This window comes from Oryctolagus cuniculus, chromosome 13 (genome assembly GCF_964237555.1).
Source record: "Oryctolagus cuniculus chromosome 13, mOryCun1.1, whole genome shotgun sequence".
NCBI classification, from domain to species: domain Eukaryota; kingdom Metazoa; phylum Chordata; class Mammalia; order Lagomorpha; family Leporidae; genus Oryctolagus; species Oryctolagus cuniculus.
The window spans coordinates 80,148,442-80,167,062 of NC_091444.1; the positions used below are offsets into that span (position 1 = coordinate 80,148,442).

At 38.6% G+C, this 18,621-nt stretch overlaps 2 pseudogenes; both read left to right on the plus strand.

Moving 5' to 3' along the window:
- The first annotated feature begins 3,125 nt into the window (after positions 1-3,125).
- Positions 3,126-3,193, plus strand: LOC138845105 (U6 spliceosomal RNA; annotated as a pseudogene).
- A 13,114-nt stretch (positions 3,194-16,307) lies between these two features.
- Positions 16,308-17,042, plus strand: LOC138845022 (high mobility group protein B2 pseudogene; annotated as a pseudogene).
- The last annotated feature ends 1,579 nt before the right edge of the window (positions 17,043-18,621 follow it).

The window sequence follows — 18,621 nt, forward strand, 5'->3', positions numbered from 1 at the left end:
TCCTGGTTCTTATGCTGCTATGCATGGAAATGTTTCTCTAATTTCATTTTCAAATAGTTCATTGTTAATATAAAGAAATGCTTCTAATTTTTAAAATTTCATTGAAATAATTTGTGATTAATGTGTCCTAGTCATGCATTATTACAGGGTGTAGTGCAATATTTGCACACATTTATGCAGTAAAAAGTGATCAAGCTAAGCAACTACAGTTTTATTAAGTTTTTAAAGAGTTATTTATTTGAAAGACAGAGTTACAGAGAGAAGTAGCAGCAGAGAGAGAGAGAGGTCTTCCTCTGCTGGTTCACTCCCCAGATGGCCACAATGGCCGGAGCTCTGCCAATCTGATGCCAGGAACCAGGAGCTTCTTCCAGATCTCCCACTTGGGTGCAGGGACCCAAGGACTTGGGCCATCTTCTACTGCTTTCCCAGGCCATAGCAGAGAGTTGGATCAGAAGAGGAGCAGCCAGGACTAGAACTGGTACCCACATGGGATGCTGGTGCTTCAGGCCAGGGTGTTAGCCCACTGTGCCACAATGCTGGCCCCCAAGCAACTACAGTTTCTAATTCTTCTCCATGATTTGAGACTACCAGCTCCTCTCCTTCAGTTCTTTACACAGAACCTAATATGGTTGAATGTAGTCATCTCATTATATTATGGAACACCAGAAGTTCTTTCTGCCTCTTTGATTTTTGATGCCTATTATCCAATCCCCCTCTATCCCTAGCTGCTTCCCTTCTCAGCCTCTAGTAATCACAGTTCTGTGTTCAGATCCATTATTTTCTTTCACTTCCACATGTGACAAGGACCAGGTGACATTTGTGTTCCTGCTTCTGGCTTATTTCAATTAATTTAATAATATTTTGTTCTTTTTTTGTATCTAAAAGAGGTTGCCCTGTCCATTGTTTTTCACTGATGGACAGCTAGATTGGTTTCAAATCCTGGCTGCAGTGAACTGTGTTATAGTGGCTGTGTTATGGGAAAATTGCTGTATCTTTGATATGCTCTCCTCCTTTCCTTCTAATAAAATTTCCTTATTATATATAGCCAAGAGCAGGATAACTCTCAAATGGTAGGTCCATTTTTATCTTATTTGAAATTTTTGTTATTTATTTGAAAGAGTTACAATAGAGGTAGAGACACAGAGAGGTCCTCCATCAGCTGGTTCACTCTACAGATGACTACAAAGGCCAGAGTTATGCCATTCTGAAACCTGGAGACAGGAGCTTCCTCTGGGTCTCCCACATGGGTGCATGGGCCCAAGGACTTGGGCCATCTTCTACTGCTATCCCAGGAGATAGCAGAAAGCTGTATTGGAAGAAGAGCAGCTGGAACTAGAACTGGCACCCAAATGGGATGCTGGCCCTTCAGGCCAGGGCTTTAACTCACTGCACAACAGCGCCGGCCCAATTTTTATCCTTTTTAAGGAATGACCATACTGTTCTGCATAACATCTGTACTAACTTGTGTTTTCACCCACCAAATATGACGGTTTTCTTTTCCCATGTGCTCTCTAGCATTTGTTATTTTTTATCAGTTTGGCATAAAAATGATATAGTATTGTTCACGTTTTTGTGTATTTTGAAATCAGTTAATTTGTTTATTAAATCTTTATTATTTGAAAGGTGGATTTAGAGAGAGAGGGAAAGACATAGATAGCTTTCATCTGCTGGCTCACACCCCAGAGAGTTTCAACAGTTGAGCCTGGGGCATGCTGGAGTCAGGAACTTCATCCAAGTCTCCCACATCAGTGGCAAGGACCCAAGTCCTTCGTCCATCTTCTGCTGGTTTCCCAGGTGTTTAGCAGTGAGCTAAATTGGAAGTGGAGATTCCTAAACTCAAAGTGGAACTCAGATGTTATGCTGGCCTCACAGATTGCAGCTTTCCCCACTTGGCCACAATGCCAGCCCCTCTATCAATTTAATTCCTCAAAAATAGCTCAGTAATGTTGGCATCTATCTCATTTTGTTTTTTCTCTGTTATTATTCAACTTATTGATGTCTTATTTTTGTTCACATTATTCCTCTCAATTGCTCTACCTGAGGTGAGTAGGGCTGCTGTGTTGCTTAAATGAAGTGTATGCTTTAGATTACTCATTTAATGAGTGCATGTCATTCACATAGCACTTCACTGAAGTTCTACTATGTCCCAAATCCTCTTCTAGGCACAGAATTTAGACCACTTTTCTCTTAGGCCCAGATCTTGCCTTTAACATACTACTTGGAATTTAGTAGCTCATGAAATCTGCAGACTGCATAAATGAATGAATATCTTAAGGGCTGTGCTTTTGTGGAGGAACTTCATAGGAGACTGAAGGAATAAAATAAATCAAAAGTATCCACAGTATATAGAATGTATACTATTTTACAAGTCACAGAGAAGAGGAAGAAGAAGGAAAGTAGTAAGACTAGAAAGTTTGTAGCAAGACTAACAGGCGCTGGTCAAGAACTTAATAAGCACATTAGGAAAGCAGTAAGGTTTCTTTTTTTTTGAGGAAAAGTTTTTATTTCTAGTGATGAAATTGGCAACAGAACATTATGAAAGTTTAAAATTACAAAGAGAAATTGTCTATAATTAATAGATTCAAAATTTGACAATCAGTGAATATCATTATTAGTCATTACCAACAACAGTTATTGATTTGAAAGGCAGAGTGACAGGAAGAGGGAACCACTGTTTCACTCCCCAGACACTTGCAATAGCCAAAGCTTGACCAAGCCAAAACCAGGAACTGGGAATTCATTCTGGATGTCCCATTTGGGTGCAAGGACCCAAGCACTTCTGCCATCCTCCATCTCCTCCCAGGGTGCACACTAGCAGAAACTTGCCTCAAAGCAGAGAAGCTACCACTCAAGCCAGGCATTTGTATATGGGATGTGGGTGTGTGGTGGTGATAGCAAGCCCTCATAGATAAAAAAAAAAGACAAAGTTATTTCTATGCCAAGGAAATTACTCTGTAGTCTTTCTCTTATAAACTACGTATTGCTGAACCTAGATAATTTTTCCTTTATTTAACAATGACATGAAAATGTCAGTTGAGTTGGCTTTCCTGAAGACCTTGTTTCTTGAATATTAGTGGCTAGCTGAGATAAATTCTTTTCATCTCTTTCTCGCTTCGGCAGCACATGCGCTCGCTTCGGCAGCACATATACTAAAATTGGAACGATACAGAGAAGATTAGCATGCCCCTGCGCAGTAAGGTTTCTTTACCTCCCTGTAGACTCTGCTCTCCAGAGGTGAACAGGGTCCTCTAAACCCACTTGCTGCACACACAAACACCTGAGTGTTGTATTCTCCCACAGGTGTTGGAGACTGATATGGTGTTCTGATTTATATTTACATAATGGCTAGTGACATCGGGCATATTCACATGTTTTGACCATTTACATTTCTTCTGAGAAATGTCTATTCAGATGTTTCTTCACTGTATTTTTTGGAGTTTTTCCAATTCATGTAAATGTTCTGGAAATCTGTAAACATTCAGAGTTTTAATTTTTCCTGCCATCTGTTCATTGTATCTACACTCTGATGTTTACTTTGTTGTGAAGAAGTATCTTAGTTGGATATACTCAAATGTCTCTGTTTTTATTTTTGTGACTATTGCTATTGGAATCTTACCGAAAAGCTATTGTGTGTTGACAATATTTAGAGTTCCCCTATGTTTACTTGGGTTTGGGTCTTATGATTACATTTTAATTCACTATGAGTTCACTTTCACATAGTGTAAGAGATGTTGGAGTCTCTTTTCAGGCTTCTACATATGGATAATCAAGTTCCTCTGCACCACTTGTGAAAGAGATTCTTCTTTCTCCAGTTCATTTTAGTTCCTTTGTTAAATATGAGTTGCTGGTAGAAATTTGGGTTTATTTCTATGCTACCAAGTCTTTTCCATTGAACTATGTGTCTGTTATTATATCAGTACTAACACTTCTTCTTTTTTTTTTTTTTTGCAGTTTATTTATTTGAAAGGCAGAGTTACAGAGAGGTAGAGGCAGAGAGAGAGAGAGGTCTTCCATCCACTGGTTTACTCCCCAAATGGCCACAATGGCCGGAGCTCTGTTGATCTGAATCCAAGTGTCAGGAGCTTCTTCCAGGTCTCTATGCAGGTGCAGGGGCCCAAAGACTTTGGCCATTTTCTACTTTTTTCTCAGGCTATACCAGAGAGGGGTATAAGAAGTGGAGCAGCTGGGAAACATACTGGCACCCATATGAGATGCCGGCACTGCAGACAGTGACTTTACCTGCTTTGTCATAGTGCTGACCCCTGTAATATGTCTTAAAATATGGTGTGATGTCTCCAGCTTTTTTTTGCTTTATAATATTGCTTTAGATGTTAAGCATCTCTCATGTTTCTATGTGAATTTTAGCATCATTTTTTCTAGCTCTGAGAACATCGTTGGTATGTTGATTGGGATTGCATTGAATTTGCAAATTGCTTTTGGTAGTATGGATATTTTGGTATTATTCTTCCCATTCACAAACATAAGTTTTCTGTGAGACTGTCAAAAAGCCTTGACAAAAATTGGACTTTATTACACAAAAATTCATCACTTTTTGGGATCATTTAAATCCATAATTTTGCACTAATATTTGATAAATCATTAAAGACTTTGAGCATTTTAGTAGGAGAAATTAAAATATTTATCAATTTATTCAAATATTGTTTAGATGTGATATTCAAATATTGTTTAGAGCCATTGTCTGTATTCCCTCTAAATTAGGATCTTTTTGCTTTTTGCCTGTTAAACTTGTCCCTTGACTCAACAACCCTTTTTAATGTAATGTAAACTGAAAATGTCATTTCATAAGCTAAAAAAAAATGACAAAGAAGGAAAAAGAAGGGAGGGAGGTTGAGTATATAATTATGTTCTCCGAATTTTTTCTATAAAACATATTGAATCATTTAAAAGCTAATTAAAATTAAACTCAAAATTGGACCATTATGACCAATATTTAAAACAAGTGATTAAAAACTGTAGATGTCTTCAATTTTGATTATCATTCTTCTTTAGAATATCTGAAAGAAATCCGGTTTCTCACTTTAAAATATACCAGTGTGTTAGAATTCAGTATTAAATGACTTTGTTTAAAAGTGTTATTTAATCTATTGCTTTAAGTAGTAATACTATGGCCATTGTAAAACAAAATCCTTATCATTTTTCATAAAACAGAAAGGGCCTTTAAAACATCATCACTAAAAATATTAAGAGACCTAAAATATAACATTCTTAAAACCCAAGTGATACCATTCAAAATTTTCAAATATGCAGGGATAGTTCGTGTCAAGTAACTAAATAATTGTTAAGTGTATATATGGAATAGCTTCTATAAATTCTTTTGGCAAGGGCTGGCACTGTGCCATAGTGGGTGAGGCTGCCACCTGCAGTGCTGGTATTCCATAGGGGCATCAGTTCAAGACCTGGCTGTTCCACTTCCTATCCAGCTCTCTGCTATGGCCTGGGAAAGCATTATAAAATGGTCCAAATCCTTGGGCCCCTGCACCTGCATAGGAGACCAGGAAGAGGCTCCTGGCTCCTGCCTTCCAGTCAGCACAGCTCCAGCCATGGAGGCCAACTGTGGAGTGAACCAGTGAATGGAAGACCACTCTCTCTGCCTGTCCTTCTCTCTCTGTGTAATTCTGACTTTCAAATAATATAAATAAATCTTCAAAAAATTCTTTTGGCAAATAGATGAAGCTACTTGTTATACATTTCAAATAAATAGCAAACATACTAGAAAAATATATTGAATAAAATTTAAGCAACTCATAGCTATACACAGAAATTTCTCACCATAACAACATAGCAACCACTAAATTTCCAAATTCAATTTTCCACAACTTAGAATCTTTAACTCCAGAAGGAGTACAAAATTGACAGAACAGTGGCCTATGTATCAGGATACCTAATGCTAATACAGAATTATCCCTGCCACAACTTACCTATGTGACCTTGAACAGTTCACTTAACTTCTCTGGGCTTGGCATTTAGCATCCTCATGTGATAAAGGAGGCTTGGATAAGATCAGTTGTACTCTATCTTGAGACTTCAATGATCTCTCAGTTTCCAAACAGGCACCTTAAGGGAAAGTAAACCTTTAGATCAAAGCTTACATTTTTAAATATAAATATATTTTAAACTGTTTCTACAACTAGTACAAAACAACACATTCAAATGTGTACCATGCCACTTTTCAATATTTGGGAATAATTAATGCATCATTTTAGAGCATTGTCTTGAGGCCAGTGCTGTGGTGTAGCCAGTAAAGCCACTGCATGCAGTGGGGGCATCCCATATGGAGGCCGGTTCAAGTCCAGGCTGCTCCACTTTCCATTCAGCTGTCTGCTATAGCCTGGGAGAGCAGTAGGAAGTTGGCCCAAGTCCTTGGGCCCCTGAATCTGCATGGGAGACCCTGAAGAGGTCCTGGCTCCTGGTTTCAGATTGGCATATCTCTGACCTTTTAGGCCATCTGGGGAGTGAACCAGCAGATGGAGGACCTCTCTCTCTCTCTCTCTTCCTCTTGTTCAATATCTGTGTAACTCTGACTTCCAAATAAATAAATAAATAAATCCTTTAAAAAATCAAAAGAATATTGTCTGGCACACAGTGAACCACTAAGTACAAGATATTATTAGTAATATTAGATTGAAATATTGAAATAAACTAGGCAATAAGCCTTAAGATGCAAATTAATACCAAGAAATATAATCTCAAATTTCTGTGTTCAACAAGGTAGTCTCTTTTCACTACTAACTTTATACTAAATAAGATATTTTGATATTTTGTTAAGAGTAAATTTATCGGGGGCCAGCGCCGTGGCTCACTTGGTTAATTCTCCACCTGTGGTGCTGGTATCCCTTATGGGCAAAGTGTTCTAGTCCTGGTTGCTCCTCTTTCAGTCCAGCTTTCTGCTATGGCCCAGGAAGGCAGTGGAGGATGGCCCAAGTGCTTGGGCCCTGCACCCGGATGGGAGACCAGGAGAAAGCACCTGACTCCTGGCTTTGGATGGGCACAGCTCCAACTGTGGCAGCCATTTGGGGACTGAACCAATGGAAGGAAGACCTTTCTGATTTCTCACTGTATATAACTCTACCTGTCAAATAAAAAAATTATTAGTTTTTCATAAAAACTGCAGTATTGAAAAAGTTCTAAAATCCCTCTAATTCTAAATGTCTGTGACTGCTAACTCATTAGCACATATTGCATTCTTTACATCTGGGTAATCATGACAATTCACTTTTAAATGATTAACAGATCTGCTGTTATATATAAATACATGCTTTTCCGAAAATCATACAATAAGCAGGCTACATACTTTACTTCAAGTAAAACTGCCATATCCAGTCCTACAATTGTAAATAAGACAGTTTCAATTGTTCAGCATTATCAATTATAAATTCCAATCGTGTAGCAATACTCATAAGAATTTAGGGGGCCGATGCTGTGGAGTAGCAAGTAGAGCTGTGGCTTGCAGTGCTGACATTCCAATTGGGTGCCAGTTCAAGTCCTGGCTACTCAAATTACTATCCATCTTTTTAGGCAAGTAAGACTTACTATCCAGCAGTAGAGGATGGCCCAGGCCCTTGGGCTCCTGCACCTGCATAGGAGGCCCAAAAGAAGCTGCTGGCTCCTGGCTTTGTATTGGCAGAGCTCCAGCCATTGTGGCCAAATGGGGAGTGAACCAGTGGTTGGAAGACTGCTCTCCCTCTCTCTCTCTCCTTCTCTGTGTAACTCTGACTTTCAAGTAAAATAAATGAATCTTTTTTTAAAAAGGATGAAATAAAAAGGAAGATGAAGATTACAAAATTGTTTAATTTTTTTAATAAATATAAATTTCCAAAGTACAGCTTTTGGATTACAGTGGCTTCCCCTCCCCAAAACATCCCTCCCACCCATAATCCTCCTATTTCCTGCTTCCTCTCCCATCCCAGAAGATTACAAAATTGTATGAAGGACATTTGTACAGTAAACAAATATACTGATTTCCAATGCAATATTTGAATACTTGAAGCAGGAATGCTAAGTACTTCTTTGCCAAAATAACATGTTTTGTCCAGTGTAAAACCCATTTGCCATCCCAATACACAAAGGGATTTGGGGCAATAAGGAAAAAAGAAGTCCACACATGCAGAAATTTTAAGCAAAACAAAATAGAGAATGTATTTAGTTTCATGAAAATCACACAAGAATTAATAGTATTCCACCCATTTGCAACAAATATTTTTAAGTTTAATGAATGAATAAATTTTCAGTTACATAGCAGAAAACTTCTACCCTCTCCCATAAAACTGAAAAAGAAACTTTTTAAAAGTAAAAACTGATGAAAGAATTCTGCAATACATGTTAATGTTAAGTAGCCCAGCAGAGTTTATTTAGAAATACAAACACACACACAGAAAATAAATACATTAAAATCTTACTGAATAGTCCAGTAATAGTTCAGGATCCAATATGTGTGCAAAAGATTCTGGATTTCCCAGTCACTTTGTATAGGAAATGATGTGCTTTGCTATGTAGCATGTACCTTTAGATTCCTGAACACCTCCACTTTGCTTCTTACCCTGAGTCCCAGCAAATACAGGAACACAGCTGTTGAGTCATTCATTTTCTGGATTTGGGAATATCAAAGAATTAATGAGTATAGAAAGTTGTACAGCAAAGACCAAGAATATCCAAGGGAGTTCAGGAAAATCAATTGAACAAGTCAAAATACTATGAATGTATACTGAATGCTCTGTTTTTAATATGTCTTACTTACCTAAAAAGACATGAGGGCTATTGCTCTCTCTCTTAATACAACTAAGGAGAAGATATCACCAATGCTCAAGAAAAATGAATACACAGCAGAGCTAATACAAAATCCCAAAATTCCAAAATAGAAAAACTGGATATGCACTCCTTACACACACCCTGAAGTGGCAATGAAGTAGAACAAATCTAAAATTAGAAAAAATTCTTTTTTTAAAGATTTATTTACTTATTTGAAAGTCAGAGTTGCACAGAGAGAGGCAGAGAAGAGAGAGGGGTCTTCCATCCACTGGTTCTCTCCCCAGTTGGCTGCAATGGCCAGAGTTGTGCCAATCCAAAGCCAGGAGCAAGGAGCTTCTTCCAGGTCTCCCACATGGGTGCAGGGGCCCAGGACTTGGGCCATCTTCTACTGCTTTCCCAGGCTTTAGCAGAGATCTGGATCCATATGAGCTGCCAGCACTGCAAGTGGTGGCTCTACCCACTATGCCACACCACTGGCCCTGAAAATTCTTGTCAAATTAAGAACATTTAACCTTTGTTTTAGAGTGCATTATTAAAATATCTAAACTGGGGGAATACATAATTTCTTTCTTTAGAAATCAGAAGAGAAAAAGAACACTTCAAGCCTACTGTGACACCACACAGAAGGAATGGAGAATCATGACCTCAATTAGCCTAGGGACAGAATAAAAGGGAGGGAAATAGGAACAACAGAATTAAGATGAATAAGCTTTGAGAGCTGAGGGAATCTGAATGTAAAGAAAAGGCATGCAGTTAACTGAAACAATAGAGATAAGTCTGAGAGGAAAAAACATTGTTAAGTCATATTAATGGGGCCAGAGCTGTGACTTAGTAAAGTAAAAAAAAAATCTCAAATTTGTTTTTAAATTATATAATTAAAAAAGATTAAAAAAAGATGTTCAATCTTAAGTCTCTACAGCATAAGATATACATCAATTTTCCCAGGTTCTATTTGCATTTATTAACAAAGTTTCATGGGTATAATCACTAAAGTGGCTCCAATAAGTCTTTTTATAAAAATTATTTTTTATTTTGACAGGCAGAGTGGACAGTGAGAGAGAGAGACAGAGAGAAAGGTCTTCCTTTTTCTGTTGGTTTACCCCCTAGTGACCGCTGCCGCCAGTGTGCTGTGGCTGGCACATGGCGCTGATCCAAAGCCAGGAGCCAAGTGCTTCCTCCTGGTCTCCCATGCAGGTAAGGGGCCCAAGCACTTTGGCCATCCTCCATTGCACTCCTGGGCCATAGCAGAGAGCTGGACTGGAAGAGGAGCAACTGGGACAGAATCTGGCTCTCCCAGCAGGACTAGAACTTGGTGTGCCTGCACCGCAGGTGGAGGATTAGCTTATTGAGCCATGGCACCTGCCTCCAATAAGTCTTAACCTGGGATGCAACTAAATTTAACAAGGATACTCAATAGGAATTTTTTTTTTTTTTTTTTTTTTTTTTATCTTTTATTTAATGAATATAAATTTCCAAAGTACGTCTCATGGGTTACAATGGCTTTCCCCCCCATACCGTCCCTCCCACCCACCACCCTCCCCTTTCCCACTCCCTCTCCCCTTCCATTCACATCAAGATTCATTTTCGATTATCTTAGTATACAGAAGATCAGCTTAGTATACCTTAAGTAAGGATTTCAACAGTTTGTTCCCACACAGAAACATAAAGTGAAAAATAATAGATGATTTTTTTTTTAAATGATGATGAAATCAGATCAGACCTTCAATAGGAATTTTAGAAGAATTCCAAAATATGTATCAGAATAAAAATACTTTACTTGGTACATCTCTTTTTAACTATACTATTGTCTAAATTTCCAAATGTCAGATGTACTAAAAAAATCCCCAAAGCAGCAGAGTTGGTCCGACATGATGAGGAATAAAATAAAGAAAATGAGAATTCGCAGATCCCAGATTAAAATAACCAAGAAGGCCCAATAACAGAAAACTCAATGTCTTCATACACTAACATATATTACCTCAGATTTATTTAACAAAAAGGTGATTATTCCAGCTACATCCCATTAGGTAGCCCAATTTTACCTGCTAAATCCATTTAAAAAAAGCACCTCATGATATATTACTAAAATCATATTGCTATATGCCATCCACCATGTCCACTGTACCTTATACCTAATGTTAACAGATTTGATGAAAATCAGTAGATAAATGATGTGTTTTAACCAAGTGTGGGAAATGTCTTTTGTTCAACGTTTTTCCAAAAACCCCTCAGTCTCAGTTTGCCTTCACCTTGAAAAGACACTTCTGAGGTTTACTAATCAGTCCAGCTTCTTCGGGCCTCCCTCCAATGAAAGGGGCTAAAATCCATCAAAATAAACTCTAGGCACTGTCCTTGTGCTCCCTGTGACTTTTTCACTCTAGGGGCTCACAAACCTTCTAAATTCTTTAGATCACCTGTGATGTCCATTAGTTCTCAAAGACTATGATGCAAGTAATTTCCCCTCTTGGAACCTTGTTATTAACTGTGCTGTATGAGAAATGAAGTCTCCTACACACCTTGTGCTTACGATTCTCCAAACCATGTTGCCTGCTAGGACTTTGGCCATGAATATAGGACAGCAATACCTGAACATGATTACTGAGATCTTCTTAATAAAGGATAGACTGGGGCCAGCACTGTGGTGCAGTGGTGTAATCCTTTACCTGCAGTGCTGGCACCCCATATGAGCACCAGTTCTAGTCCCCATTTCTCCTTTTCCCATCCAGCTCTCTGCAATAGCCTGGGAAAGCAGTAGAAGCTGTTCCAAGTGCTTTGGTCCCTGCCAAAATGTGGGAGACCTGGAAGCTCCTAGCTCAGATTGGCCCAGCTGCAGACATTGCAGTCATTAGGGGAGTAAATGAGCATATGGAAGACCTTTCTCTCTGTCTCTTCCTCTCACTGTCTGTAAGTACACCTGTCAAATACGTAAATAAATTCTATATATATATATTTACATTTATTTATATATATTTATGTATATAAATATATTCATATATAAAATATATTATGCTTTATCATATAATATATTATATAATATATAATAATTATAAACAGATAATATTATATAATTTACTATAACTATTATATATATTATATATATATATATATATATATATATATTATTGAGATGACTTCAATAGCCAGAGTGTGGCCAGGTTGAAGCCAGGAGCTCCTCCTCCAATGTGTGTGGCAGCAACCCAGGCACTTGGACCATCTTTCACTGCTTTTTCAATCCATTGGTATGGAGCTGGATCAGAAATAATTATATATTTATATATAAATAAATTCATATATAATATTTATATATAATTATATATTATATATTTATGATAATTATATGTAATTCCATATTATGTATAGAAATATATAATATATATTATAATATATAAATATATATACGATGGATCAAAATGCGGCATTCTCCATTTGGCAGAAGAGACAGGCTCCAATATCTACTGTCTATGTCAGTATGTCAGTATAATGCAGGAGGTAACCCCTCTACCAAATAAGAAAAGCTATTTCAGTTCAGCTGGACATCATTCTGCTGACTGTTGACCTTATTACTGTTAGTCTGGATGCTTTCATTGGTTGCAATCCAGAGACCCAATTTTCCCATAGATATAAACATCAGCAAACATGAAAATTTGGTAAGAAAAGCTTAAACTGAGAGTTATGATTAATAACTATTTTAACAAAATTTCTCAGAACCCATCTAATCCAAACCTTGGACAATTGGGAGCTGTTGTACTTAGCCCACCCATAATTGAAACGGATTCTAAATCCTTCAACTGCAAGGAGAGTATCATAGACATTAATGCTCCAAACGGATCCAGTTCCCTGCTAATGTGTCTGGAAAAGCAGCACAGGGTGACTCAAATATTGGGGCTCCTGCACCCATGTGAGAGACCTGGAAGAAGCCCCTGGCTCCTGATATTAGTCTGTCCTAGCCACAGTCATTGCAGCCATTTGAGGAGTGAACAAACCAGGAGGAAGATCCATCTCTCCCACTCTCTCTTTCTAGTGCTGCCTTTCAAATTCATAAATAGACCTTTAAGAAAGTCGATCACTTCAATAAATTTGCCATTGCTCAGTCATGATGACTTTTACTACCTTAAATTCTTTTTCAAAAGATTTATTTATTGGAAAGCCAGAAAGAGGAGCTGGTGGTTGTGGTGCAGTGGACAAAGTTGCTATCTGTTATATTGGCATCCTGTATGTGCACCAGTTCAAGTACCAGCTATTCCATTTCTGATCCAGCTCCTTACCAATGGACTGAAAAAGCAGGGAAAGTTGGCCCAAGTGCTGGGATGCTGCCACGCACATCGGAGGAAAAGCTCCTGGCTTCAACCTGGCCACACTCTGGCTATTAAAGTCATCTCAAAAATGAATTAGGTGGTGGAAGATTTCTGTCTCTCCCTCTCTCTGTAACTCTTTCAAATAAGTAATTAAATATTTTAATATGATAAAAAATGGCAGAGAGACACAGAGACAAAGAGAGAAGGAAAGAGAAGCAGAGAGATCTCCCATCTGCTGGTTCACTTTCTATATGGCTACAACTGTGCAAGACCAGGTTTCAAGTCCCCATTGAGGTTACAGTTCTCCAAATTAGATGACAAGAAGGAAAGAATTTGAGCTATTATCCATTTCTTCCCAGGGATATTAACATGAAACTGATTTGGAAGTGGAGTACCCAAAACTCAGATTAGCACTGCAATATATGATGCGGGCACCTGTTGTGATGGCTAACAAATTGGAAAACCTAGAGGAAAAATCAACAGATTCCTGGACATACACAATATACCAAAATTGAGTCATGAAGACACATAGAAAAGCTAAACAAATCAAAAACCAAGACAGAGATTGGATGAGTAATAAAGACCCTCCCAAGAAAGAAAAGTCCAGGATCAGACAGCCTCACTATTGAATTCTACAAGTCTTTTAAAGAACTAATGCTTCTCAAACTATTCAACACAATTGAAAGAGAGACAATCCTCTCAAACTACTTCTATTAATCTGACAATGACTGATTCTATCATTTATTTATACATAATGTTGAGAAAATCAGAAGTATTTGTTAGGACTTCTGCTAAAATGCACTAGATTTATAATTTTTAAATACATCTTTCCTAGATGTAATGCAGTCCTTTGCTACTTTAGAGTATCAGAAATTTAAAATGTTGGACTGGTGCTGTGGTGGAGCAGGTTAACACCCTGGCCTGAAGCTCCAGCATCCCATATGGGGGCCGGTTCAATACTCAGCTGCTCCACTTCTGATCCTGCTCTCTGCTATGGCCTGGCAAAGTAGTAGAAGATGGCCCAAGTCCTTGGGCCCCTGTACCGATCTGGGAGACCTGGAACTAGCTCCTGGCTCCTGGCTTCGGATCAGCACAGCTCTGGCAGTTGCAATCAATTAGGGAGTGAACATCAGATGGAAGACCTCTCTCTTTCTCTCTGGCTCTCCTCTCTGTCTGTAACTCAACTTGTAAATAAATAAATAAATAAATCTTTAAAACAATTAAGAAATTTAAAAAGGGAAAGATTTTTAAAAGATGTATTTATTTATTGTGAGGCAGAGTGACAGATATAGAGAGGAAGAGAAAGAGAGGTCTGCTATCCACTGGTTCACCCCTAAATGGCCAGAATGGCTGGAGCTGGGCCGATCTGAAGCCAGGTGCCGGAAGCCAGGAGTCAGCAGCTTCCTCCAGGTCTCTCACATGGGTGCAGGGGCCCAAGCACTCAGGGCATATTCCACTGCATTCCTAGACCATTAGCAAAGAGCTGAATTGGAAATGCAGGAGCAGGGACTCAAACTGGTGCCCATGTGGGATGCTGGTGCTGCAGGTGGATGCTTAATCTACTATGCCACAGAGTGGGCCCAGGGAAAGGTTTTAGGAAGACATCTTTCATGTAGACTAGGCTGCAATATTGCAAGGTAAGGTTTAGCTTTTATTTCCACACATCAGTATTCATCTTTTAGCAACTATAAATACTGAATATCATACATATAGACATAAATATAGGTAACTGCAGATTTTGTTGTCATTCTTTCTAATTCTCTTTTAATGTCTGCTAATAGGCCATCTTATGGATTATTATATTGATGTTACCTGTACACAACCATCAGGCATTTCCACTGTTGAATGTGTTTATGTGTACAGGTAGTTTTGTTTGTGTGTACATGAATGCACATTTGATGGAGATAGCACTGACAGTAATACTGTGAGAACTCCTAATGCTGATTTCAAACTTTCTGTCCTCCGCAGAGATGGCTGTCATTGAAGTAGACCACAGGACCCCTTTGCTGTTGTGGACTGAAATGTGCCTCCCTAAAACTCAAACACTGAAGTGCTAACCACCAACATAACTCTACCTGAAGAAAGTGCTTTTAAGCAGATCAAATGATAGATGTGTCTGTCACATCAGAGAAGGGCTTCTGGAAAAATCGAGCCTATTAGCATCTTGATCTGATATTTTCAAACTCTACAACTCTGAGAAGTAAAATTCCATGATTTAAATCATATTCTCTGTGGTATTTTCTTAGCAAATTAATATATCCTCATTTCTGCTAGCATTTTCTGCTGTCATCTAGAAGGTCCTTGTGATTAGCAGAGAAATATAGAAAGTAAAAACTATGATTTTAGATTACCAAGTATCTACTAACATAAAAAAGATATCCCAGAAGCAACCTACTACCATCATCCAGGACCCAGAAAAAAAAAAAAAAAAAAAAAACAGGAATGAGTCAAGTTGTGGGGCAGTAGAAAAGTGAATAATGAAAGATCACAGCAGAAGTAAATAAGGAAGGGTTTGATGCTGTGGTGTAGTAGGTTAATGCCTTGTCCTGCTGTGCATGCATCCCATATGTTGTTGCTAGAAGACCAGGTTCTCCACTTCCAATCCAGCTCCCTACTAATGCACCTGGGAAATTGGTGGAAGATGGACCATGTTCTTGAGTGCTGGCACCCACATGAGAGACTTGGAAGAAGCATCTGGCCTTTCAAATAAAGAAATCTTAAAAAAATAGAAGCAGTGTTAGCACTGTTGGAAAAACAGACACATAGTTCAATGGAAAAAATAGGCAGCTGAAATAAACTGACTTTTCTACAGCCAACCCCTATTTAATAAAGGAAATAAAACAAACAGGAGAAAGAAGAATCCCTTTAGCAAATGGTTTAAAGGAAAGTGATTATCCATATGTAGAAGCCTGAAAAGATACCCCAACACCTCATACACTATGTAAAAGCAACTCAAGGTAAATTAAAAGTCTAAATATAAAACCAAAACCTTGAGAGCTTGTTTTGAGGTTCTAGCAGGGGAGCGCAGCTACTCGTATACCCTTGACCGAAGACCGGTCCTCCTCTAGCGGGGAAGGTCGTCCTCTTCGACCGAGCACACAGCTTCGGGAGGGACGCACGTGGATTGGTGAGGGAGGAAGGGGACACCCGCCTAGCCAGCCAGATCAGCCGAAGCAACCCTGGCGATCAATGGGGTGACAGATGTCGCAGCCAGATCGCCCTCACATCCTGAGTTCATGCCGGAGCTGAGGGAAGGAAGCAATGCCGTCGGATCTGGCCGCTCTGCGGGAGTCTGAGGAACAACTCGCACCAGGTGGCCGCCGTTCTGTTGTCATGGGTAAAGGAGACCCCAACAAGCCGAGGGACAAAATGTCCTCCTATGCCTTCTTCGTGCAGATGTGCCGGGAAGAGCACAAGAAGAAACACCCTGACTCTTCGGTCAGTTTCACAGAATTCTCTAAGAAATGCTCGGAGAGATGGAAGACCATGTCTGCAAAGGAAAAGTCCAAGTTTGAAAATATGGCAAAAAGTGATAAAGCTCGTTATGACAGGGAGATGAAAAATTACGTTCCTCCCAAGGGTGATAAGAAGGGAAAGAAAAAGGATCCTAATGCTCCTAAAAGACCACCATCTGCCTTCTTTCTCTTTTGCTCTGAACATCGCCCAGAGATCAAAAGTGAACACCCTGGCCTGTCCATTGGGGACACTGCAAAAAAATTGGGTGAGATGTGGTCTGAACAGTCAGCCAAAGATAAACAACCATATGAACAGAAAGCAGCTAAGCTAAAGGAGAAATATGAAAAGGATATTGCTGCATACCGTGCCAAGGGCAAAAGTGAAGCGGGAAAGAAGGGCCCTGGTAGGCCCACAGGCTCAAAGAAGAAGAATGAACCTGAAGATGAGGAGGAAGAAGAGGAAGAGGAAGAAGATGAAGATGATGAGGAAGAGGATGAAGATGAAGAATAAATGGCTATCCTGTAATGATGAGTGTGGAGTGTGCGTGTGTGCTCAGGCAGTTGTTTTGCTAAGAATGTGAATTCAAGTGCAGCTCAATATTAGCTTCAGTATAAAAAAACTGTACAGATTTTTGTATAGCTGATAAGATTCTTTGTAGAGAAAATACTTTTTTTAAAAAATGCAGGTTGTAGCTTTTTGAGGGGCTACTACATACAGTTAGATTTTAAAGCTTCTGATGTTGAATGTTCCTAAATATTTAATGGTTTCTTTAATTTCTTGACTTGTGTATGGTAGCACAGCAAAGTTGTAGGAATTAGTATCATTTGTAAATTTGGATTTTTTGTTAGGATGTTGCATTCTGTGTTGTTTTTTTTAAAAAAAATTTGTAATAAAATTATGTATGTTAAAAAAAACCCAAAACCTAAGTAAACATATGAGAAACTGTAAAACATTAGCATAGACAACAGTTTTGGGTCAGATTCCAAAAGCACAAGTAACAAAATAAAATATACAAATTTGAGCATATCAAATTAAGATACATCTTCATAACAAAGTAATCAACAGAGTGAAGATACAATGGACAGAATGGCAGGAAACATTGAAAACTCTGACTATGAGAAAACATTGATAGCCAGAACATACATATATAGAACTGGAAAAACTCCAAACAAGAAGCAAAATGTACACGTAAGAAATGGGCAATGATCAGAATAGATGTTTCTCAGAAGAAGAAATCTCAATGGTCAAGACATAGATGAACATGCCCAATATCACTAGCCATTAGGGAAATGTAAATCAAAACCAATAGCAGACTCCATCTGTGGGAGAAGACAATGCTTGGGTTTTCATTTGTGCAACAAGTGGGTTTAGAGGACCCTGTTCACCATTAGAGGGCAGAGTCTACATGGAAGTAAAGAATCCTTAATACTTTCCTAATGGGCTTGTTGAATTCTTGACTAGTGCCTATTACCTTTGCCACAACCTTTCCAGTCTCACTACTTTCCTTCTTCCTCTTCTCTATAGCTTGCAAAAACAGTATATCTTCTATATACGGAGGATACTTTTGTTTTGTTTTATTCCTTCTGTCTCATGATGTTCCTCTAAGAAATCACAACCCTCCAAATATTCATTCATTTATGCAGTCTGCAGTTTTCATGGGCTACTACATGGCAAAGTACTAGGTTAAAGGAAAGGTATAGGTCAGGAACTGAGCAAAGTTCACAATGATGTAGCCATTGGGGAAATGAACCTGATGGAAGACATCTCTCTCTCTCTCTCTCTCTCTCTATATATATATATCTCTCCTTATCTCTCTGTGTAGCTCTGATTTTCAAATAAATAAATAAATCTTTAAAAACTAACTAAATAAATATACTAATAACCTGGTGGCAACACCTTTCTATCAGAACATGTGAAGCACTCAAACACAGTTTGTCCCAGAAAGTCAGCCATAGTTTTCAAGGGCACATCTTCTACTCCATTTGTGGACATCTCTGTGTGACGTAAGGGGTACTTATTTCTTCCATTCTTCTTTCTTACCACTCTCACAGTTATAACTTCTATTGATGCTTCCACAGAGCAGTCTTTATGAAATTGTAGAACT